General features: G+C 37.3%; 1 long non-coding RNA gene across 1 annotated transcript in view; it reads left to right on the top strand.

Moving 5' to 3' along the window:
- The first annotated feature begins 19,647 nt into the window (after positions 1–19,647).
- The window catches only part of LOC140179536 (uncharacterized), a 53,016-nt gene continuing 46,871 nt past the window's right edge, over positions 19,648–25,792 (top strand). The window contains exon 1 of the long non-coding RNA XR_011873039.1: positions 19,648–20,060. This is a non-coding gene — a long non-coding RNA (uncharacterized lncRNA). The remainder of the gene's footprint in view (positions 20,061–25,792) is intronic.

Here is a 25,792-nt window from a genome sequence, read left to right as displayed (position 1 = left end):
GAAGATGAAAGTGACTCCATCATATTTGGGAGACCGTTCTTAGCCACTGCTAAAGTTATCATAGTCGTAGAGCAAGGGGAATTAACTCTCAGAATGCATGATAAGAGTGTCACTCTGAAAGTAGTACCAGAAGCGCATTTCAGTGATGAAAAGAAAGACTATATGGAACTCGACAAGGAAGAATTACAGAAAGAAAGCAACAAGGTAATTCACAGCAACATCCCAAGGCAAAAGATTGTGCAGAATGATGAAGAAGTTCAAGAGGATATTGGAGTATTAGCCACTGAGAAGAGAGATCTCCAAAGTGAGCCTATGGCCAAAAGGAAAAGGTTAACAAAAGAAAGCAAGAAACACAGAAACAAAACAAAAAGGGGTTGGAAGAACAGGAAGATTCCAACAGAAGGGCTTTCCAAAGGTGACAAAGTGCAATTGATATATCAACAACTGGGAGCAAGCCAACAGATTGATGACTATTACATTGTCAGCAACATACTCTCATTGGAGCATGCTGAAATTGAACACCAGAGAACAAAGAGGAGGATTACAGTCAGGGGAGACAAGTTGAGGCACTACAATCCTCAACCACCATAAAAGAAAGCTCCAATGTCAAGCTAGTGACAATAAAAGAGCGCTCCATGGGAGGCAACCCATGATTTAAGTTTTCTGTCAGTTTAAATTCAATAAGCTATGATCACCTGAGCATGAATTTCTTTCTTTTGATGAACATACTTAATGAATGCATGCATTTTTTTGAAACATGTGCTAAGATTTCTAAAGTTTGGTGTGCCTTCAAGCACACCAAACCAGTGTTACAAACATCTTCATACTATATGCTTAGTTATCTTGATGAAGCATATGACCAAACACTAAGTTTGGTGTTCTTCTTTTCATGAAAATTAAGAATCATGCATCAATGATCATACATTGTCTCTTTCCGAGACTTTTCAATTAAAAAGAAATCATATTCTGTGATGAAGGCATCAATTGTGATTAACTACTAGCATCTCACATTTACCCCTTAAGCAAGAGACAAGTTTGGTGTTCATCAAACCTTGATGCACTGATTAAGGGACACAATTGATCCTTCATGAAAAAAAAAAGAGAAAAGGAAAATTATGATGAAAACATTTCTTATAAACATTTAACCAAGAGTGACATTGGGATTTCAAGAACACTAGTTGGAGGAAGAAACATTTTTAAACTATATGACCAAACATTAAGTTTGGTGTCCTCCAAGAAAAGTCACGGTCACAATGGATATAAGGAATGAGAGTTCATATAGTTGTGAATAAAGGAAGCATTCTTGCCACGGTTTGATAATGTTGATCCTTGATGTCTTGTTGTAATGACTAGGTGGTCAAAGAACACTCAATGAAAGAGACAAGACAAAGGGAGAGCATAGCATGAGGACAAAATCCCATCACATGTCTCAAAAAGTGAATCTGCCACTCCTTGGAATGATCACGGTATAGACCATTGAAGAAGCAAGTTTTGTCTTCATTCACCCTCACATGCACACCTTTGATTCACATAGTGTCCAATTGCATCCCAGCCTTCCATTATTCATTTAAGTAACACACCACCTTCAAGCCATGCACATAACTGAATAGTTGCATACCTCTGCACTCCAACCATTCAAACTCCATTCCCATCATCATTCTTCATCATATAAGCTCAGCCTCAATCACTTTTCTTGTCAAAATCTCCAACTTTCTTCACACTCCCTTTAACCCCAAAGAGATCACACAACCAAGTGATCATGGCCTCTTCCTCAAGAACCAAACGAAGAAAAGGGAAAGATCCCATGATGGAGGAGAGTACACATGAATATGACCGATGGAGATTTAGATCTTAGTTCCATCAATTACAACTTCAATGGATGAATGAGAAGAAGATATATCCAGAGGTTCCTTTCATGCTACCAGATGAAGGGTGCCAAGAAATGAAGGACAAGATTAGAAAGAGGAAATGGGAAGAACTCGTCTCACCTATCACTCGAGTCAATGCAAATATCATAAGAGAGTTCTATGACAATATCCCAAGACTTGACATGGGTGAAGCCCCAACGTACAAGAGTTATGTACGGGGGATGGAAGTAGACTTTAGCTCAGACACCATCAAGAAAGTCTTGGGACTAAAATCAGTCCGCTTTAGTGAACCTGGATACCACCAAAGGGTAAATGGAGATCCGGATTATGATAGAATTTCTAGAGATATTTGTATGGAGAACTCAGAGTGGGAAGGAGATGCCAAGAACAAACACAAGTATCTGAGGAGAGGAAACCTTACCCCGGAAGCAAAGGGATGGTATGAGCTATTGAAAAGATCAATTCTGGGCACAGTAAACACCTCAGAAGTCAACAGGAAGAGAGCTGTTATATTGCATTGCATTATTGTGGGAGGAGAGGTGAAGGTTCATGAAATCCTTGCAAAAGACATTCAAAAACTTGCAGAGAAGAATTCGGCCGGGTCTTGGTTGTACTACCCAAGCACCATTATGAGGTTGTGCACAAAAGCTAAAGTACCAATGGAGGACGAGAATCCAACATGGTTGAATCCGGGTATGCCTATAACCATTGAAAGAATGATGATGGCTACTGAAGCGCATCAGGGCCGAAGACCACATGGAAGAAGGCAAAGTGAAGAACCAATGGAGGAAGAAGAGTTACAAGAGGAAGAAGAAACACAAGAGGAAGAGGAACAGCAACACAGTCCATCACACAACACTCTGGACATGACTCAGATGCAGGAAGCAATTGGAAGATTATCACAACAGTACATGAGAATTCAAGAAAGGCAAGAGGAAGATCATTCACTATACATGAAAAACCAACAAGAGCAAGAAGAACGGGAGTTAAGAATGATGAACAAACAAAGTGAGTTTGAGTCAAAATTCTTCGCGATGCAAGAGGAGCATGCCTTCCAATCTCACGAATCGTTTAGAAAGTTGGCACAAATGCAAGCTGAAAATCTGAGGGCTCTCAAAGAGTTCACAACACTCCAAGATGTAAGATATGAAGTCCAAGCCGACTACAACATAAATAGTCAAATCAAACTGAACTATATTGGAGAGCATCTGCACAACATGGATCCAGCATTTCCAACTTTCGATGAATTCTTCAAAAGGAGAAGTGAGATAGAAGTAAGCAATGCTATGAAGCTTGAAGATAGAGTAGAGGAGGCGATGAATAAAGCTGGGTTCTGGCGGGATCAACAGACAACAGACATGGACACAGGGAACACCAGCAACCAAGTATATGAAAGAAGAAAGAAAAAGCATGACAAATGAAAGGTGGACTTGCTCCTTGTTCATCACTACAAAGAAAAAAAAAGCATGCATCTTATTTGTTTAAAATAGTCTTTGCATTATGTTTGTTTTCCTTAAAATAAGTAAGCTAGTCTAATTGTGTGCTTGTGTGTTTACTTTCACTTAACAAAAAAAAGGCATACTTTGTCCCCTGCAATTTCAATTCAATAAAAGAAATGTTTGAATGTGAAGTAAGATAGTTCTCTGTTAGATAGAAGTACAATAAAAGTAAGTGGTGGTATGTGTGTGTGATTGTATGATAGCTCACTTTTAGTGAATAAGAGAACTAGGATGCCTCCTTCTAAGTAGAAAGTGGCCTACTGTCTATAAATCTCAATCAAATAAAAGTCCTTGGTTAAAAAGAAAAACAAAAAGAGAAAAGAAAAAGCCAAAAAGTGGCAACAGAACAAAAGAAAATAAAAAGAAACAAAGCTAGACACCAATAGCTTGAACCTTAGAATATATGCCTGTGGTGTCTTTGTACTAGGATCTGCTTGGATTATTAAGTTCTTTGGAGTGCATCAACACTTGGTGACTTGGGTTAACTAACCCGGGATCATCAGCTGAAAGTCCACTATCAAGAGCAACCTAACTACAAGGCATTTAGTAACCCAAAGAGGTGCAGGGCATCAATGTTTTAAGAAGGAATGTGAGCCAAGTGTCTATAGTGAATAATGTGTCAAGTATAAAGAAAGAAAAGAACTTGTTACACATGACACTGAACCAAAGCTTTTAGAGAAAAAAAAATATAATAGTCAAGGACAAAGGAATAATGAGAGGTCATAGCAGTGTGTTGCTTGATGCTTGAAGGAGACTTTCTAGGCCTAAAAGTCAATAAGAAGTGAGTGTTTACATATCCACAGAAAACCCCATGAACTACCAATAATACTATGCTAGCATGAACATCCTCTTCCATTTCATTCTTTCTTCTCAATAATTCTTTTCTTGCTTGGGGACAAGCAAGCTTTAAGTTTGGTGTTGTGATGACAAGTCATCTTAGCCTAGTTTCACTAGCCTTTTTCTTTTGTTTTCGATTGATTTATGCACTTTCTTGAGCCATAAGCAAGCCAATTGGGTAGATTTCCATGTTTCCTTTGATTCAATCAACCATGTATGAATTAATGCAATTTTATGAGATTTTATGCTATAATTGTCATATATTATGAAAGAATAACAAACTCATGATTTTAAGCAAAGCTTTGATGTGTTTGGTTGATTGATGATAGGTGAAAAGAGTTTTGAAGAAGGTTGAAGAAGGAAGGAATGGCTAGGAGCAAGAGAGAACAAAAAGTTTGAGCAAAAGTTTGCCTCAAACTTTAGCTCAAACTTTTAAAAGAGTTGAAAACACTCCAGAAGGAAAAAAGCTTGAGCAAAAGTTTGACCTCAAACTTTAGCTCAAACTTTTGGGAGAAAAGCTTGAGCCAACGTTTGCCTCAAACTTTTTGGCAAACGTTGGCATCAAAAAATCAATACCCTGGAGGAAAAAGCTTGCGCCAACGTTTGAGGTCAAACTTTTGCTCAAACGTTGGCGCCACTCTTGCACACCCTGGAGGAAAAATCTTGCGCCAACGTTTGAGGTCAAACTTTTGGTCAAACGTTGGCGCAACACACATTTACAAGGGGGCCAACGTTTGAGCAAAAGTTTGACCTCAAACTTTGGCTCAAACGTGGATGGCAGTAAGGAAGCTTAGCTGATGCGAAAAGTTTGAGTAAAAGTTTGACCTCAAACTTTTACTCAAACTTTTACTCAAGCTTTTATGTTTTTCAACCCGGTTCACAATGGATCTTTCTCCAACTCCAAGAGCAATAAACCAAGGCCTTTATCAACCCAATTCCATCAAGAACAAAGGCCCAATTCAAGGCTTGAAGACCATTTAAAGCAAGTGTATAAATAGCTTAGGATTTAAGTTTTCGGGGAGCTTTTCCTTTGGCATTTTCTTAGAACACTTACAGAGAGCTCACCTTTACATTGTTGCTTTAGAATTCTAGAGAATTGGGAAGGAGAATTGATCTCTCTTCTTCCTTGTTCTTGCTCAGCACTCTTTACTTTTCTTGTTTTGGATCTTGGGTGGAGAATTGAAGAAATTCTGTTTCAATCTCACCTTGGGATCTTGTTTAATTTTCAGCATTGAGTTTCCATCTCGGTTAATTGCTTCTTCTTCTACTCTTCTGCAATTTACATTTCTTTATTTCCTTTGCAATTGTTCTTGCTGGATCTAGGAAGGCAGTGAGATCTAGACTTGGCTATCTAGTCTCTTGAGTCCTGAGATCTACAGTTTTAATTTTCAATTTCTTTATTTCATTGCTACACAAAGCTTTCTCTCATTTCCGTTTTAGATCCGGTTTAATTCAAGTCATCTTCTACTTTTCTGTTTGTTGCAATTTTACTTTTCCTTGTTTAAATTCTGCAAATCCACTTCCCAATTCCCTTTACAATTCAAGCCATTTACATTTCTTGCACTTTAAGATTCTGCAATTTACATTTCTTGCAATCTAAGTTTCTGCAATTTATATTACTTGCACTTTAAGATTCAGCCTCTTTAATTTCTCTGCACTTTAATTTTATGCCATTTACCCATTCCCTTTACTTTCCATGCAATTTAAATTCTGTTAATCACAAATCACTCAACCAAATCTTGATTCGCTTGACTAAATCAACCACTAAATTGAAATTGCTCAATCCTTCAATCCCTGTGAGATCGACCTCACTCACGTGAGTTATTATTACTTGATGCGACCCGGTGCACTTGCCGGTGAATTTTGTGTGTTTTGGAAATTCGTTTTTCCACAAATTTTCCCATCAATTGGGACTCGATCCTTCGAGTCATTGCTGAGCCAGAGATATTTTGGACCCAAGGTCGATTCCGGATGAGGCCCAAGAGCATTGACGCTTGCTTCCTCACTGTGAAGCTAGAGCTTGGGCCCAAATTCTATCTCACTATGTGCTACCTAGCACCCACAAGTCGTCCTTCACGGTAGACCTCGCCTTGCTTGTTTGGTGTGTTCTCACAGAGAAGCCGGTGAACATTCCGCTTCTTGTCAAGCAAGTGATGAGTCAAGTTCACAACCGGGATAATTAACCATTTCCAGCATTGGTATCTGATTTAGTTGCTGCTGCGGGTGTTCCTTGGGAAGCAAAGGACAGAAAGATTATAGTTCCGGCTAAGGGCGATGTGGTCGCAACCGGAAAATACTTACATCTTCCCATGAACAACCCGAGCCTTGACATAGCCCTTCCACCTACTATTCCTTCCACTTCATCATCACCACCACGGCAAAGATCCACAAATCAAAGGATAGAAGATCTTCACCGGAAGCTTGATAGATATGAGTAGCGCAATCAACGCCGATATACTTACATCAAGAAACTTCTGCGTTGTGTTACCCCTAGCATGGAGGAACCCGAAATATTCACATCCACCTCAAACCCGAGTGATGGGAGCTCTAAAGGAGAGGATAGTGACGGTTCCGGTCCCGACGGCCCTTTGCGCATTGTTCGTAACACGGAGGACCGTGCTAATTTTTAAGTGTGGGGAGGTCGTTTGACCGATCTCCATGGGTAACAATCTCTTCCCTTCAATACCCATGGATTTATCTTTTACTTAGTAGTTAGTACATTGCATGTGTAGTTAGTTTTGCTTGTAAATACTCCTTGCATGATAGTTAGTTTCTATAGAGTTACTTGGTCAAAACAATAACTTCTTTTCCAAGAAACTGTGTTTTGGGGTACCCTACCCTACCAAATTTTTGAAAATTTTTGCAGTAAACTTGCTTTAAGAATGTATTTTGGAACATAGTGATTGAGCTAAGAACACAAGCATGAAAGTTTTGAGCCTATTGTATGGTTACATCTTCTAACCATTAATTCCATTCTTGTGTGCTTATCTCTCTCTCTATGATTGTGATCCTTGCTTTGTCTGATTCTATATGTCCATTACTTTGTGTATGAATGCATTTACATTATTGAGGCCATCATTTCAATAGTCACTTTTCCCTAAATGGCCTTAACCCTCTTATCTACCATTGCTAACCAATTTTGAGCCCATAATAAACCCTTCTTTGTTCTTAAATAGATCACATCAACAACCCTAAGCGAAAAACTATGAATGTCCCTAAATTTGGATCCTTGATTGGCTTAGGTAAGTTAGAATGTGTATCATTCAATTAGGGTATACTTGGGAAATTTGGGTAGATATATAGGTGTGTAATTGTAGTGTAATTGAAAATTCAAGGATTTGGGAACATATTCATGCATTGAATGATTGGACTATATGCAATGAAACTTTTGTTCACAAGGCCCCAAGAAAAGGGGATAATAATAAAAAAAATATATAACAATAATAATAATAATAATAATAATAATAATAATAATAATAATAATAATAATAATAATAATAATAATAATTAAAATAATATAAGCAACAAAGGGGACAAAGAAACTCCAAGACAAAGTAATGAAGAAAACAATGCATATGGGTGTGAATTAAAAAGAATGCATGAGTATGCAAGAAAGTGAAACTCAAGGGTAGCTAGGTAATGTATTATAGTTGTATAGGTTGTTTTATGTGTCTAGTGGGATCCTAGGTTAATCAAGAACTCAAATTTTAAGCTCACTTGGCCATATACATCCTTACCTTCACCCTAGCCCCGTTACAACCCATGAATAAGACCTCATGATACTTGTAAGCATGCATTAAGTAATTGTTGATTGATTAGAGGAAAGACAAATCTTGGAAAGCATGATTAGGAGAAGATTGAGCGACGAACCCTATACACTTGAGCGTATAGAGCGGATACACTTCTGGTGAGGGTTCGATGCTCAATTCTTTGTTCCCGGCTTTCACAAGCGTTCATTTAGCAAGTCATATGCACCCCTTAGTGATGTTCAATTTGGTAGGATTCACGAATTACGTACTATTTTCACCCTATATGCTCACATGTATTCTTGGAGGATAGATTTACTCTTGACCAAGTAGGTAGATGATTTTACATTAGTTGCATGCATCCACTTAGGTAGTTTGCATTTCATAAACCCTTTCTCACCATGATCTTTGGTCTTTTTATTTTAAGCATGAGGACATGCTTGGTTTAAGTGTGGGGAGATTTGATAAACCCTAATTTTGTGGTTTATATTGTGTAGAATTTGGGGGGTTTTGTCAATATTTCTTACACTTATTCACAAGAAATGCATGGTTTTGTGTTCACTTCCTAATATTTCCCCATGATGAAAAGCATGCTTATTTTGCCTCAAAATTGCCATATTTTAATCCTCTTCTATTGCCATTCGATGCCGTGATGTATTTGTTGAGTGATTTCAGGAATTATAGGGTAGGAATGGCCTAGAAGAGAGAAAGAAAGCATGTACAAAAGAGAAGAACATGAAGACTTGAAATTTTGGAACAAGCAGCATTGGCACGCCCACGCACTCCATGCGCACGCGTGGATGAGGTTGGCTGGAAGCGGCGCGCAAGGATGGACGCATCCGCGCAGATCAGAAGATTCCTATCGATGTGCACGCGCACTTGGCGCGCACGCGTGGATCGCAAAAGAAATCGGCGCGCACACGTGGGAAGCTGCACGTGACCTCATTAAAGAAAATTGTGCCTGGCGATTTCTGAGGCTCATCAGGCCCAATTTCAAGCTGTTTCTGCATTGAAAAGACCCAAGGATGCTAGGGGGAAAAGGGGGGATCAACCATTTTACACTAAGACACAATTTTTAGCTAGTTTTTGGTTCTTTGTTCTTCTAGAGAGAGAAACCCTTGTTCCTCTCTAGATCTAGTTTTAATTTGATCTTCTCTTGTTAAATTGTGAATTGGATCTTGTTAATTACCAGTTTTAATTGTTCAATTTGAATTTCTTTGTATAATTTTGCTTATATCTTGTGATAGTTTTATGAATTCTTGTCAATTTTCATTTTATACCCATTTCATGAATGTTGTGAATCTTAGCTTGTTGATGTTATATTGATGATTTCTATGTTTAATTGTGTTGTTTGGATGATTGTATGTTGACAATTGTTAGTGGATACTTGCTGATTTTAATTTAATTGCTATTTTGAACATGTCTTTTGTTAATGCTTACCATGTGTTTGATGAAATGTTTACTTTGATTATGGAGTAGTTTTCTTTATTCTTGGCCTAGGCCAAGGAAATTGGGTAAACTTGAGTCATTGGGTCTAATGGATTTGATGATTTGGGAGCCCTCAGTGGTCAATTTGATAACCATTGACGCTAACCTTCTACTAAGTCAATTAGTAGTGAGGTTAGAACTTATGGATTGATGTTGACCAAACCATTTGACGTACTTCAAGTATAGAAGTAGACTTAATGAGTTTGGTTCCTCATAATTGTCATGATATGGTTATTAGACAAGGATGGTGACCCCAATTCCCATGCCTAGCCAAGAGTTGCTTTTATTATTCATACTTGAAAACCAAAATTCCCAATCACTTGCCTTAGTTATAGTTACTTGTTTAGCTTAGAATAAAATCATATTGAATGTTACTTTGTTAGTTTGAAATCACTCATATCTTGCTTAGTTGATTGAATTAGTTTTTTGCAATCTAAGATTACTTGCTTGTTAAGATTCCCATTTATTTTTATGCTCATAACTCACAACTCCGGATTTCTAACCAATGTTGAAGCACATGTTTGCCCATTCCTTGTGAGATGACCCGAGGTTTGAATACTTCGGTTATTTCTATTGGGGTTGAACTTGTGACAACCAAATACCTCTTCTAAATTTGATGCCCGAGGATTGTTGTTGGTAGAGCTATACTTGCAACGCAGTTTTATTGAGGAAAATCTTTACCAATACACCCTTGGGTCGCCATCAGGAAAAAATGAAGAGAAAAGCATACAAAGTGGAGAATGCATGAGGAAACAAGGATTTGGAATACATCAAGCCACGCACACGTGCAGAAGACGCGCACACGTGGAAGTTAAGTTGCATGGCGACGCGTATGCGCACATGACGCATACACGTGGATAGGAAAATTGCCAAGCGACGCACACGCGTGACCCATGCGTACGCGTCGATGCTCGCACGTGACTCACTTAAAGGCAAAACGTTGGGGGCAATTTTTGAGCTGTCCAGGCCCAAATCCAACTTGTTTCTGAGGGTATTTGATGTAGAATTGAAGATTGAGCAAGGGGGAGCATTTAGTTAGTCATGATGAGCCTTTAGTTAGTTTTCTAGAGAGAAAAGCTCCCTCTTCTCTCTAGAATTAGGTTAGGATTAGGTTAATTTCTCTTAGATCTAGATTCAATTACTTAATTTCATCTTGTTTCCTTTATGATTTCTTACTTCTACACTTTCATTCTCATGATTTGTAGTGTTAATTTTCCTTTTATGCTCTCCTTTATATTCATGCACTCATGTTGAGTTTGAGTCCATTTTAATGAAATTTAATAGTTGATGTTCTTTTGATTGTTGAATTGGGTTGTGAATTTTACTTTCCTTACAATTGGTAGTTGGTAGATTTATATTCCTTGCACATTTACCATGCTTTGCATTTATGCCTTCCAAGTGTTTGACAAAATGCTTGGAAGGATGTTAGAGTAGATCTTGAGCATTCTTGGCTTGGAAAGAGTAATTAGGTAATCTTGAGTCATGAATACCCAACTCATGTTAGTGATCTAGAGTTGTTAGTTAATATTATTTCCATTTACTCTAATCTCTTGCTAATTCCATTAGGAAGTTGATTAGGATTTTTGGATTGAGATTAACTAGTCTTGTTTGACTTTCTCTCATGGAAGATAACATTATACCTTCTTCTGTTGTTGGAGATAACTAAATAGGATAAATTCTTGTTAATTATTGTTATTAGTGACTAGAATAGAAAGCCTATGATCTTAATCCTTGCCATGAATGTCTCTCTTTATTAATTGCTTTCTTTACTTACTTGCTTGATTTACTCTTCTTGCCATTTAAATTCTTGCCCATTTATTTCCTTGCACCTTTATAAATCAAACCCCCCTTGTATCTTCTTAGCCAATAATTGACCACTTCATTGCAATTTCTTGTAAGATGACCCGGAGTCTAAATACTTCGGTTAATTCTTATTGGGGTTTGTACTTGTGACAAAACCAATTTAAATTTGATGCGAGAGTTGTTTGTTGGTTTAGAGCTATACTGACAACGAAGTAATTCTTTTCTATAAGAGAAAATCTAGACCGACGACGATTCTGTCTGTCAAATTTATGGCGCCGTTGCCGGGGAATTGCAATGGTGTTATACTATTGGCTCTTGTGAATATTGTGAATATGTTTACCTTTTCCTTCTTTGCTTGTTTTTGCTAGTTTTAGGATTTGATTTTCTTTGTTTCTTGTTAGAATTTATTTTTGCTTTCTCTTATCACCATGAATTCTCATCACTTTGGCTATGAGTTTGGTTCAAACTACGTTGTAGGAAATGGAAGCTTTAATGAGGATGTGCATCAAGGATTTGGAAATCAAAGGATGGAGGAACCCCAAGCTTATGAACAACCTTCTTGACAACAACCTCCTTCCGGATCAAGTTTGACAAGAGTGCTTGGGGATATGACTACTCTCCTCACGGAGATGCGCAAGGACCAAAAGGAATTTTATTCCATCCGAGCCGTTCAAGCGCCACCCCAACATGACTACTCTTCAGATTCTTATGGGTATAATCCAATCCCTAATGCATACCAATCTAATGTATGTGATGACCCTTATTATGATTGTCACCCACAACCATCACATACATATGACCCCTTCCCTCAACACAGCCCTCAACAACTATACTCACAAGCCTCAAACCACCTATTCACCTCCACATGACCCCAACCCATACCCACTATACCAACAACCATACGAACCATATCTAGAGCCACCACCATTACAACAACAATATTCCCAAGAACCACAAATTCTATACGCACCACCTCAAGACTTTCACCAATATGAACCACCTTCCAACTATAATACCTCCCCCTCTAACAATGAACCCTCTATTCCGCCACCACCTTCATCGGAAGACCTAATGCGAGAGCAACAAGAACTTCTAGCTAGGTGTACGAATCATGAAGAAGCGTTCAAGGAGATAGAAGCCAAGATTGCTATCATGGTAGAAGCTGTTAGCAACATGGTCTCATCCCGCCTAAGCCTATGCGATCAAGGCACTTCCATTATTGAGTATGGAGAAGCACCCAAGGAGCTTAGTGAGGGAATGGACTTGAAGCTTCAAGGTGGAGAAGAAGAGTTAAAGCGAGAAGTGCAACAAGAGGAGAAGGTAGAGATGATTGAACCAAAGGAAGTAGTGGTTGGAACCTTAGGATATGTTGAGTACATAGAGGAATCACAAATTGAAGAGCCTTCTTCCATGGAATTTGAAGTTGATATTAAGGAGGAGAGTGCACAACCTCTAAGGCACAATGTGATTGGAGAAGTGAAAGAAGTGGTACAAGCAACAAGCCCTCCTATCTATGATGATTCCGCATCAACATATGATCCTTTTGAGCTTGATGAGTCCTTTCCTACTATGCTTGGAATTGATGAGGAGGTAGATTTCACTAGACCTCCCATTTATGATTTGAGTGATGGGAAAGAGATAGAAGAATTTGGTAAAGAAGAATGTGAACTTGAGGAAGCTTGGCAAGAGATAAAGCTTGAAGCACCTTGTCAAGTGGTGGACGCCTCTAGAAGAGGATGGACGGGAGTGGAACATGCCTTGTCAAGACCATTGGGAACCTCTCCACCTAGGTTTCCATCTAATCCTTCATTTGAGTGGGTAAAAATTCTAACTCTTAGCTTTATTATCCCACTTGAATATGGTATTCTTGAAATGGATGGCCAACTTAGGGCGCTTTGTGGAATCAAGCATAAGAGGAGAATGTTTAATGGTTGGCGTTGTAAGTCTAGGCTCATTATGGTTGGAAGCTCAAAATTGAAGAGCATGGATTAGTGTAGTGCTCAATTGAATGGGTCTAGGAGGATCATTTGGTGCCTTCATGAGAATTCGGCTTTTCTACCACCCGGACGAAACCAATGTGATCAACTTGAAGACAGGTGTGAGAACAAAGTATAGGATCCTGGCTTACAAAAGGAGGATCGACTTTGGGAGCCCATGGTTTGTGGAGAACTCCATTAAAGCTTGGAGTTATTAACTTTGAATGATGAAACACAATAGAAGTCCAAGCATTGGTAGATGTTCAAGGATGAATACAAGCACAAGCTACCTTGATGAGAGCTCCCCATAAGTCCAACTTAAGGACAATAAACAAAAGTGCTAGGTGGGAGACACCCCACCATGGTACAATCTTTCCCTTTTTCCTCTTTGTGTATATTGGTAATTTAGGTTTAACTTCATATTTTGTTTGATTAGTTGAGTTTATTTGGGAGTCTAGTAGGTTAAATAAGGTTTTTATGATATTTTGGTAGCTGTTTGGAGGTTTGGAATGCTTGGTTTGGTGCAAAAACATAGAAAAATTTTGAAAAACAGAGCACCATTCACGCGTATGCATACCTCGCACGTACGCGTGACCCAAGTATTCTTGACCATCCACGCGCACGCGTCATGCACGCATACGCGTGGATTGCATAATTTCACTTCCCAGCCATTTTCCCGAGAGTTGCGCGAACAGCGCGCGCACACTATGCGAAACGCGCAAGCCAACTCACGCGTACGCGTCTCTCTCAAAATAACCCATTGATGTGCACGCGTGCCTCACGCGTACGCGTCGCGCCCATTTCACCACTCCACGCGCATGCATCATGCACGCGTACGCGTGGGTTGCCCTGCATCAACCATCTTCTTTTCTTCTCTTATTTCCATTTCTTTCCTTCTTCTCTCTTCTCTTCCTTTCTTTCCACCCTTCAAACATCATCCAACACTACCAAACACCATATAACACCATTTCTTTTAGTTAGTTAGTTAGTTTAATTTTTGTTTAACTCTTGTTTTCTTTTATAAGTGTTGGATTACTAATCTTGTTTACTGTTTACTGCTGCTGATTACTAATGGGATGTTATCTTAACATCAATTTTGTTTATATTCCCTGTTGGATTTCTTTGTTGAGGTTATATTTGGTTACTTGGTTTGGAACTTTTCATGCTTAATGCTTTTGAATACCAAGTACATGTTACATTGCCTTCATGCATCTTAACTCTTTGAATTGCATATTTTGGCCACCATGCATTCATCATCCATTGTTAGGCAATTGTATATTATCAATGCATTTTTTTAAGGATGCTTGTTCTGATTGAGCATCACCTATTTCATGCATTGAGATTTTGGAATTGTGAAATCGGATCGAAAGCTTACCTAGTGACATATTTTTGAGCTTTCTAAGCTTTGTGGACCATGCTTGCTATGTGATTGATTGTCACTTGTATATTCTTTTCCTAAGTTCCATAGCGTCCATGTGCTCCACCTCTATGTCACTTAGCTGTTGCAAATAAACTTCAATATGTGTCATTGTTTGATGTGTAAGTTTCACATTCCATCTTGTTCATTAAAGTTACCTTGCATATCAATCAATGTCCATTCATTATCCAATTTCACAATTGCTTGATTTTTGCTTGAATGCTTTCATGTTTCTTTATTGCTTGTTTGGTTGTCTTAGCCCACAAGTTTAAAGCATCTCAAGCACACTAAAATGAGTGAAGTATATACTTCCCTTGTGTAATTGTGACATAGCTCTCTATGAGAGTGTGTGTGTGTTCTAAAGGGCGCCTAATTTAGAACTCACACGCCTATCTTTCATCAATGTCACACTAATCCACTCACTCAATTCTAGTGATTCACCTCATTCCAACAATTTACGCTTCCTTACTTTTATGTTTTCTCTTCTTACGGTATTATTTTCTATTTTTCATGAATGATGCACCATAAGCAAAACGGAAGCTGGAGAAGAACACGCAGTATCGGTTGACCTACCAGCTGAAGGTAGCAACTAGGAAGGTCACCGTACCCCCTTGCTCATCTTTGAGTGCACCGAGGACGGTGCAAACTTTTAAGTGTGGGGAGGTCATCCGACCGATCAGCATTTTTGGGTGACAAGCTTCTAATCCCAACACTTTTACATTTCATTTTTAGGTCTTGTAGGATTTTTGTTATATTTCCTTATTTTGCATATGTATATAATAAACTTAGTCAAATAATGAAAACTTCCAAGGATTTTATCTATAGGGCACCCCAATTGATTGAAAAAAAAAATTTTAGAACTTGCTTGAATTATACATATTGTGGAACATGAGTTTTGAGCTAAGAACACAAGCATGTGAGGTTTGAGCCTAATTGTGTGGTTACATCATATAACCACTTATTTTCATTCTTGTGTGCATTCTTCTCTTTTCTATGATTGTAATCTTTGATTTGTTTGATTCTTTATGTCCATTATTTTGTGTATACATGTATTTATATGATTGAGACCATTGTTCAAATAGCTCACTTATCCAAATAGCCTACCTTTTATCTTCCATTGTTAGCCAATTTTGAGCCTATACTTAACCCATTTGTTCTTAATTGTAGCACATTACAAGCCTAAGTGAAAAATGATAAATGTCCCTTGTTTGGATCTTTGATTAACTTAGGCTAGTGAGAGTGTTTATTACTTGATTTTGGAAAAGTTGGGTACATTGGGTAGAGATAAAAGTGAGTTTGTGTTTTTGTTGAAAAATCTTGGGAATTGGGTACATACTCATGTATTAATCATGTGTAAACCATATGCATTGATACTTTTGTATATATTTTAGTTTGAAAAAAAAGTGTATATATATATAAAGAAAGAAAAAGAATTGCAATAAAAAGGGGACAAAATGTCCCAAAGTCCAAAGTTCAATAAGAGTCAAAGCATATGTGTGGTGATCAAAGAGAATGCATGAGTATGTGGAAAAGTGAAGAATGGGTAGTTAGGTTAGCTTTTACACTGTATAGGTTGTTACATAGGTTAGGTGGGAAGTTTAAGCTCATCAAAGATTCAAATTCTAGTCCACTTGACCATATGCAGCCTTACCTTGACCCTAACCCCATTACAACCTATGGGAAAGTCCTCATGATATTTGTATGCATGCATGAAATAATTGTTGATTGTTAGATGAAAAACAAATCTTGGAAAGCATGATTAGGGGAGAATTAAGTGAATCAACCCCATACACTTGAGTGACTAGAGCGGATACACATCTAGTGAGGGTTCGATTGCTCAATTACATGTTTCCACCCATGATCATCTTTTCTTGCAAGTTTGTAAAGTCTTTCAATGATTCAATTCAATTTTGGGTTTGCTTTGATTACTATTTCTTTAGCTCTTGTACTTGTACATGTATTCTTGGAGATTGATTTATTTTGACCAAGCAATTGTATTCATGTAGATAGATTGCATATAGATAGATTGTATATAGTTAGTTTGCATTGAATAAATGTTGATACCCCTTTGCTTCTTTCTTGATTTTAGCAATTAGTTTAAGTGTAAGGAGGTTTGATAAACCCCCAATTTTGTGGTTTATCTTGTACTTATTTTGGGGGATTTTATCACCTTTTCCCACATTTATTCAATGAAATAGCATGGTTTTGTAATTCACCCTTAAATTGGACTTAAGTGTAAAAATATGCTTTTTAGGCTCTTAAATTGGTGATTTTAATTCACTTTAATTTCATTCGATGCCTTGATGTGTTCGTTGAGTGATTTTAGGTTCATAAGGCAAGTATTGGATGGAAGAAATGAAGAGAAAAGCATACAAAGTGGAGAATGCATGAGGAAACAAGGATTTGGAATACATCAACCCACGCGCATGCGCAGAAGATGCGCACACGTGGAAGTGAAGTTTCATGGCGACGCGTACGCGCACATGATACGTACGCGTGGATAGGAAAATTTCCAAGCAACGCATACGCGTGACCCACGCGTACGCGTCGATGCTCGCACGTGACTCACTTAAAGGCAAAATGTTGGGGGCGATTTCTGAGCTGCCCAGGCCCAAATCCAACTTGTTTCTGAGGGTATTTGATGCAGAGTTGAAAATTGAGCAAGGGGAGCACTTAGTTAGTCATGATGAGCTTTTAGTTAGTTTTCTAGAGAGAGAAGCTCCCTCTTCTCTCTAGAATTAGGTTAGGATTAGGTTAATTTCTCTTAGATCTAGATTCAATTACTTAATTTCATCTTATTTCCTTTATGATTTCTTGCTTCTACTCTTTCATTCTCATGATTTGTAGTGTTAATTTTCCTTTTATGCTCTCCTTTATATTCATGAACTCATGTTGAGTTTGAATCCATTTTAATGAAATTTAAATAGTTGCTGTTCTTTTGATTGTTGAATTGAGTTGTGAATTTTACTTTCCTTACAATTGGTAGTTGGTAGATTTATATTCCTTGCACATTTACCATGCTTTCCATTTATGTCTTCCAAGTGTTTGACAAAATACTTGGAAGGATGTTAGAGTAGATCTTGAGCATTCTTGGCTTGGAAAGAGTAATTAGGTAATCTTGAGTCATGAATACCCAACTCATGTTGGTGATCTAGAGTTGTTAGTTAATATTATTTCCATTGACTCTAATCTCTTGCTAATTCCATTAGTAAGTTGATTAGGATTTTTGGATTAAGATTAACTAGTGTTGTTTGACTTTCTCTCATGGAAGATAACATTATACCTTCTTCCGTTGTTGGAGATAACGAAATAGGATAAATTCTTGTTAATTATTGTTATTAGTGACTTGGATAGAAAGCCTATGTCTTAATCCTTGCCATGAATGTCTCTCTTTATTAATTGCTTTCTTTACTTACTTGCCATTTAAATTCTTGCCCATTTATTTTCTTGCACCTTTATAAATCAAACCTCCATTCCATCTTCATAGCCAATAATTGACCATTTCATTGCAATTCCTTGTGAGACGACCCGGAGTCTAAATACTTCGGTTAATTCTTTATTGGGGTTTGTACTTGTGACAAAACCAATTTAAATTTGATGCGAGAGTTGTATATTGGTTTGGAGCTATACTTACAACGAAGTAATTCTTTTCTCTAAGAGAAAATCTAGACCGACGACGATTCTGGCTGTCACTCCTCCGTGAGGAAAGTCCGTTCGTTCCTTGGTCATTCAGGTTTCTACCGGAGATTTATCAAGGACTTCAGTAAGGTAGCATTGCCTTTATCCAAACTACTGCAGAAGGATGTTGAGTTCGAGCTGAGTGAGGATTGCATGGAAGCGTTTGATAAGCTGAAGATCGCCTTGACTCAAGCTCCGATTGTGAGAGGACCAGCCTGGAGCTAGCCTTTTGGGATTATGTGTGATGCCTCCAACCACGTAGTAGGAGCGGCGCTGGCTCAGCGCGAAGGTAAGGATCCTTTTGTAATTGCTTATACTTCTAAGACCTTAGACACTGCTCAGTCTAATTACACTACCACTGAAAAAGAGCTTCTGGCTATTGTTTTTGCTCTGGATGTAACATCCCGCGTTTTTGGAAATCTAAATATAAATAAATTGAGATTTTATCTTATTAAGTTTAAACTTTATAATTTTAGAAATTATTTTATTAGAAATAATTAAATAGATTCGGAGATAATTTCGTTTTAAATCAAATAAGATTCTTAAGTAATTTATTATAATTAAATATTTTGTATAATGTTAGTAATTGAAAAATAAAAAAGAATCGTACAATTTAAATTAAGTAACTTATATAATGAAAAAGTTATGACTTATTTTATTAAATTGGGTTCTTAGAGATTAATTTATTAGGAATGATTAAATTAATTTTGATAAATACTTTAATTTTAAGTCAGTTAGTATTTATGTACAATTTTGATTATAACTAGTTATTTTATATAAATTGAAATTAAAATTATGATAGAAAAATAATAAAAGATTATATAATTTAATATAAGTAATTGATATTTTGAGTTTAACCGTATTTTATAAAATGTGATTAGTATGCTTATTTTGTAATTTAAATTAGAAATAATTATTTGAGCTCGTTAATAGATTGATAGATAAAATCTTATGCGTTTTAAAAGTAATTTTTATAGTATTATATTTAAATCTTAAATTGTTATTCTATCTCAAATATTTTATAAAATTTATGTTACTTGAATATATTTTTCCTAGTCTTATGTTTCTTATTTTATACGTACCGTTATTATCTAATACGTATAATTCCTAACCAAACACAAACGCACACGCACACTACCACTAACCCTTTCCTCAAGTGATCCACATTCTTTCATTCCTTACCATTCATTTACACTCAACAATTCACCACACATTTTCAATAGTATAACGCAGAGAGGGAGAAAAAGGGGAGATGAGAGACCGAGAAACAGGGGAAGAGGGAGTAAGAGAGCACGAGATGCAGAGGGAAGAGTGGAAGGGGGGAGCAACGGGGAAGAGGGAGTAAGAGAGCACGAGATGCAGAGGGAAGAGGGGAAGGGGGGAGCAGCGCCGGTGGGTGTCACTGCCACCGTCGCTGCTGTTGCTATCGAATAGAAGAGGGAGGGAGGCTGTCACACTCCTAGCCGCCGCTGTTGAAGCTCTCCTCACCACTGTCAACGTCGATTAGGGCAGAGGAGAAGAGGAAGAATAACGGAGAAGAGAGACTGACGGGGAGGGTAATACGGTTGCTGTTGATTTGGAGCTGCTACAAGAACGGCAATTCCTGCTTCTAATCCCTGTCCTTTTGATTTTTTGGAGCTGCCGTGGATGGAGCTTGTCATCAGAGAAAGCAAGCTGCCGCCACCCACTCTCAATTAAGCTAGGATCATTCTCCTTGTTCTGATTCCAATTTCCCCATTTTTGAAACCGTAACACTCTCACCCTTACTCTGATTATACTGTGTTTCTCTTTCATGTGCTTGTTTTAATCATGGTTGCCTATATCTTTGTTGCTCAGCCCCTTTTTGGCTCCTATTTCCTGCTACAATTAGGTCGAGTGTTGAAGCTGGTGCTGCCATGGGACGATTGAAGCCATTATTGATTCTGATTTTCTTATCTAGGTACTGGTCTTATCTTCTCCTTAGGGTTGATCCATTTATACGTTTTGTTTTGTCACTGCTGTGGTTGCCATGTTCTGGTTTTAATTCTATCTTAGTTCTTGCTTTGTCTTGAATCCCTAGAGCTGAAATTGCTTCTGATTCTTATCCAATTTGAATCCTCTATTTTACTGTAACCATGGTCAGTGCTGCGAAGGCTAATGTTGTTGCTGTTCCGATTGCGTGAGAGTTACCACTGCTGCCCTGAAACTAAAAGAGAAGAGAGTTGTTACGTTAAAGTATGCGATTGTGACATCGAGGTAGGGGGTTTAAAATGATTTTAATTTAGGAATGCCAACAAGGTTTACTGAATAACTGCAAATAGTATTAATAGTTGTGAGTAATTAATTGATTATATGAATGTTGGATTGTGATTGCGATTGTGCTTGGTGCTGTGATTGAATTGATTGTAATTATGTGTGGTAGATGATTGAATTATTGATTATTGGTTGTTGAAATGGTTGTTTGGTATATTGCTATGGTGGTGAAAGTGACTTGAGATTAGTAAATAATTGTGGTTTTGACTGATTATGTATAAATGTTTGAGACTAAGATAATCATTTGATATATTTGATATTGGATTGAGAATTGTTGAAGAATTAGGGCCTACAAGACTAAACTATTATTAAGAATCTGGTTTTCAAAATAGAATGGTTACTTTGAAGACGGCTTAGTAATTTGCTAGCGATCGAAATGGTATGAGATTAAAATCTGAGTAAACTTTAACAAGTGTAGTTATTAGGATTTAAATTTGAAGGTTTCGTATTAACTGAAGATTTAGTTATGATTTTTCAAAGTTAAGCCGTAAAATTTGATTTTCTGCATTACCTTTAAGTGAAAACAGTAACTTTGAAAGACTGTAACTAATAGTGATGATCGGAATTGCGTTAAACCAAGTCCTGATTAAACTTGGGAATAATTGGGACTGAATTGGAGAGTTTGAGATCTTTTCATTAAATATAAGATTTATGGTGAATTTTTGAGTAATGGTTGTGGGATCTGATTTTTACTGCAGAATTTTTGGAACAGCAGTAACTTGTTAGCTTAGCTGTGAATGTTCCGAATTGAATTTTGAAGTGAAACTAATTTGAAATGAAACTTTAGTACTATTATTTTAATGTCGTAAAATTTCAGAATGGTTGAAGTTGCGGTGTAAAAGATACGAATTTTTGAAATACGATGCATTATGCAGTAAAGGCCAGATTCTGTTTTCTTAAATCAGTAAATTTGGAAGTTTATAACTTTTGAACCTGGTTGGATATCGAGGTGCAACCAATTGGAAGTGAAAATTAAGTTTGTTTAGCATATGTGACTCAAATTTCAGGGCTATCCATGTTTTAATGAGTAAGTTATGGGACTTGGAAGAAGATAAGTTCATTAAGTTTTAAAACAGAATTCTTCAGAAAATTAATCAACTTCTAGGTTATATAACTTCATTAAAAATGATATTGACCTGAAACCAATTGGAAAAGAAACTTGGATGAGTAAAGTTGAACTATATTAATTTTTAAAGTCATTGGATTTAACTTAGATTTTATATTGAATTTTGAATATCACAAGCTGCTGCTGTTTTTCTTGTTTTACGCACTGCAGAGCAGTCACGGTTTTTCCTCTATTCCTAAGGATAAAGAAACCAGAAAATTATGATCTTTGGTTTGTTAGAAAGCTTATTTCAAGATGAACGCCTAAACATAAAGTTTGCGCAATTCCGAGTTTATTTGCTATACTAAAAACAGAAAAGAAGATAGAGTGCTGAGAATGTCTGAGTAAGAGTTATGTGTTCATAAAATTAAAGATAAACCTTAGCGTCATAGGGCTGATTCAATGTTGGAATTTGTTTGATTCTGAATTGATTTGATATTGGAGAGGTTGAAAAGAGTTTGGTAAATTGTTTGGTTGGGACCCGTAAGGGTGGCTAAGTCATATTTTTAAAGGAGATTATGTCCAAATTTTTATAAAAGTAAAAGGACTTAATCAAAATGAATACTTGAGACTTGTTTAACGATAATAACTTTATTGATTCTTTTGAGAAAATATATTTGGTTTATAAAGTTGTTAGCAAGGACGTGGGTTTTGTCCCGCTTGCATATTTACAATTACAAAAGAGTAAAAAGATAAAGAGAAAAAGAGTAATATAGATACAGATGAAAGAGTAATCAGAGAACAGAGCAACTAGAGTAGAGTAAAGAGATGCAGAGAAAAGAGAAACCAGAGTAGAGTAAAGAGATATTTGTATATATATATATATATATATATATATATATATATTAGTTGCTTGATGCAACCCAGAGTTATATTTATATATATTAGTTGCTTAATGCAACCCAGAGCTTCTGTAGGGAAACTAAGTTACCTACAACCATTTTTCGCTTCTCCAGAGCAGAGAAGAGTATATATATATTTTTCTGCAGTAAGCAGAGGCTGTCTCAAATGAGCGGCTATTATTATATGCGCATTTATTTAGGAACGAAAAATCGTATCCGGGAAAATCGGGACTACTCGTGACCGGATAAATGTCGGGATTGCGGGCAGTCAACTGACACATGAGCTCATGGCCTGTACCAGGACAAGACATTCATCATATGCATCTATGTGACATTGTTTGGGTGTGTATATTGTAATCGGTTTGCCTATGTGAATAATTCTGTTTAACTGCTAATTGCTATACTTGATGTAATTGCTCTTGATTGTGTTTGAATCTCTTTACTTGTGTTTGTATCTGATTGGCTGGGTTGTAGTGAATTGGGTGTTGATTGAATTGCTTGGGCCTAAGGCCGTGATTGATTTGTGTTTGAGATTTAGTAAAGTATGAAAGATTAAGCTGGTTCAGCATAGACTTAATGAACCTATGCTTGGAACAAATTAGTCACTCATACAGTCTAGGAAAACTTTTAAGACGTATATAAAGAAAAATATGGGTTTAGGATTTTGAATAATTAATTGATGCTTCTAAAGAAGGTTTTAGATTTTTTGAATGTTGATGATGCCAGGACATTTTGGCCAGTTTCACTGACCTTTTCTTTACTGTTTTTAGGGTAGTTTCATGCATTTCCTTAGGAAATAAGCTAGTTTTGGGTAGATATTCACTTATATCTTGATTCAAGCATACATTGTGCACTTTACAAGATTTCATGAGGATTTTGCATGAATTTAATGACAAATTGAATGTTGCATTTCCCATGACTTAGACTAGAACTTTGATGCACTTTATTGCTTGATTTCAGGACAAAGGAAGCAAAGAAGAACCACATTAGTGACTACGTTAGTTGCACTAACGTTAACACTAACGTGGAATGGGAGTAACTTGCAAAGTTAATGAGAAAAGTAATTGCCAATAACGCTCTCGAAGCCATCATTGCCCACGTTAAGAGTCACGTTAACTAAGTTAACGTGAACTCTAACGTGGAAGAAAGGAAATGGAGCCAACGTTAGTGACACTTAACATTATCACTAACGTTGGACCAAGCTCATAAGTGGCCACGTTAGTTGCCACGTTAACTTAGTTAACGTGGCCTCTAACATTAAGAAGTAAAGGGGAAGCCAACGTTAGTGACATTCAACTTTGTCACTAATGTTGGCCAAGTCACAATAAGCCACGTTAACTCCCACGTTAACCTAGTTAACGTGGAAGTTAACGTGAAGAAACAAGGTGGTCGACAACGTTAGTGACACCAAACATTGTCACTAACGTTGGAAGGAACCCACACTAGCCCCAAGAAGCCACGTTAACTCCCACGTTAACCTAGTTAACATGGAAGCTAACGTGAAGAAGGGAGGTGATAGCCAACGTTAGTGACACCCAACTTTGTCACTAACGTTGGAATGAGCCAACATAAGCCACTATGAGCCACGTTAACTCCCACACGTGGATAAGGGAATGATAAACCAATGTTAGTGACACTCAACTTTGTCACTAACGTTGGAGATGGCTAGCATGGCCACGTTAGAAGCCACGTTAACCTAGTTAACGTGGACTCTAACGTGAGAATTAGGGGCACATTGGAACGTTAGTGACAATGGTAAGTGTCACTAACGTTCTCGAAGGTTGGCAAGCCTACGTTAAAAGAGCCACGTTAACTAAGTTAACATGGACTCTAACGTAGGGAAGGGGGAGAATTCTCAACGTTATTGGGAAAGTTGAGTCCCAATAACGTGTGCGAAGGACATAGTGGAAACGTTAGTGGCAACGTTTGTGCCAATAACGTTGAAGTTAACGTGGCTCTTAACTTTGGTGAGGAACGTTAGTGAAAAAGGTGATTATCACTAACGTTTTCGAACCCACATTTTCACTGAACGTTAACAGCACTAACTTCCTGAGCTAAAAGTCTCTGCCCACTTCACACTTTCTCTCTGCAAGTAAAGCTAAGCCCAATGAAGAAGAAAACTGCTTCAAACTCAAGATCCAAAGGCCCAGACCCAAGACTTAAAGAATCAACTAGAAGAACAGAAGAGTATTATATATAGGAGTAGCTTTGAATTATTTTGGGAGCTGGAAATTATAGGGAGCCTCTGGGCATAAAATTACTCTCTGTATTTACTTTCTCTGCACTTCTAGTTTCACCATGTATTCTCCATCTTTGTTTTCATTTTCCAGAGCTATGAACAACTAAACCCCTTTCATTGGGTTAGGGAGCTCTGTTGTAATTTGATGGATCAATACTAGTTTTCATTATTCTTCTTCTATCTTTTCTCTTGATTTTACTTGAAAGCTTTCGATCTTCATCCAATTGGGTAGTTATCTTGGAAAAGAAGCTATTCATACTTGGATCTTTTCTGAACCTTGAAAGAGGAATGAAGAGATCATGCTAGAAATGCTTTCTCATGCTGGACCAAATTGGGTTTGGATGGATATGTGACTATAATCCTCTCAACACTTAATTTGGAAAATGCATGTGGTATAATCAGTGACCATACTTCATCTCTTCTCATGAGCAATTGACCAAGGAATTGGCTATTGATCAAGATTTGAGAGATTGAATTACAAGAAATTGTAATTCGATCACTTAAGATTGCCAAGGAGATCAATGAGTGCATTGATTGAGGAAGAGATAAAAATGAAATTGATCCGGAGAATGCAACATCTCTCAAGCCCAATGAACTCCCCATTTCTGATCTTATCCATTCTCTTTAATTTCTATTATTTACTCTTATGAGCAATTCCACCATTCCCATTTACAATTCTGTAATTTACTTTCCGTCATTTACATTCAGCTCTTTACTTTCAGCATTTACTTTTTTGTTATTTACTTTCCCGCCATTTAATTTTCTGCAATTCTCAACTCAACTTCTGGATTTGCTCAACTAGAACATTCCTCTAGTTAAAGTTGCTTGATTAATCAATCCCTGTGGGATTCGACCTCACTCTATTGTGAGTTTTTACTTGACGACAAATTCGGTACACTTGCCGAAGGAAATTTGTTGCGAGCAAGTTTTCCGTGCATCAAGTTTATGGCGCCGTTGCCGGGGATTGATTGTGCATCAACAATGATTAAATTGGAGGATAAC

The sequence above is a fragment of the Arachis hypogaea genome, chromosome 15, assembly GCF_003086295.3.
Source record: "Arachis hypogaea cultivar Tifrunner chromosome 15, arahy.Tifrunner.gnm2.J5K5, whole genome shotgun sequence".
Classification (NCBI taxonomy): Eukaryota; Viridiplantae; Streptophyta; class Magnoliopsida; order Fabales; family Fabaceae; genus Arachis; species Arachis hypogaea.
Note: the sequence above shows the minus strand (reverse complement) of the source record. Positions and strands in the feature narration are given on the sequence as shown.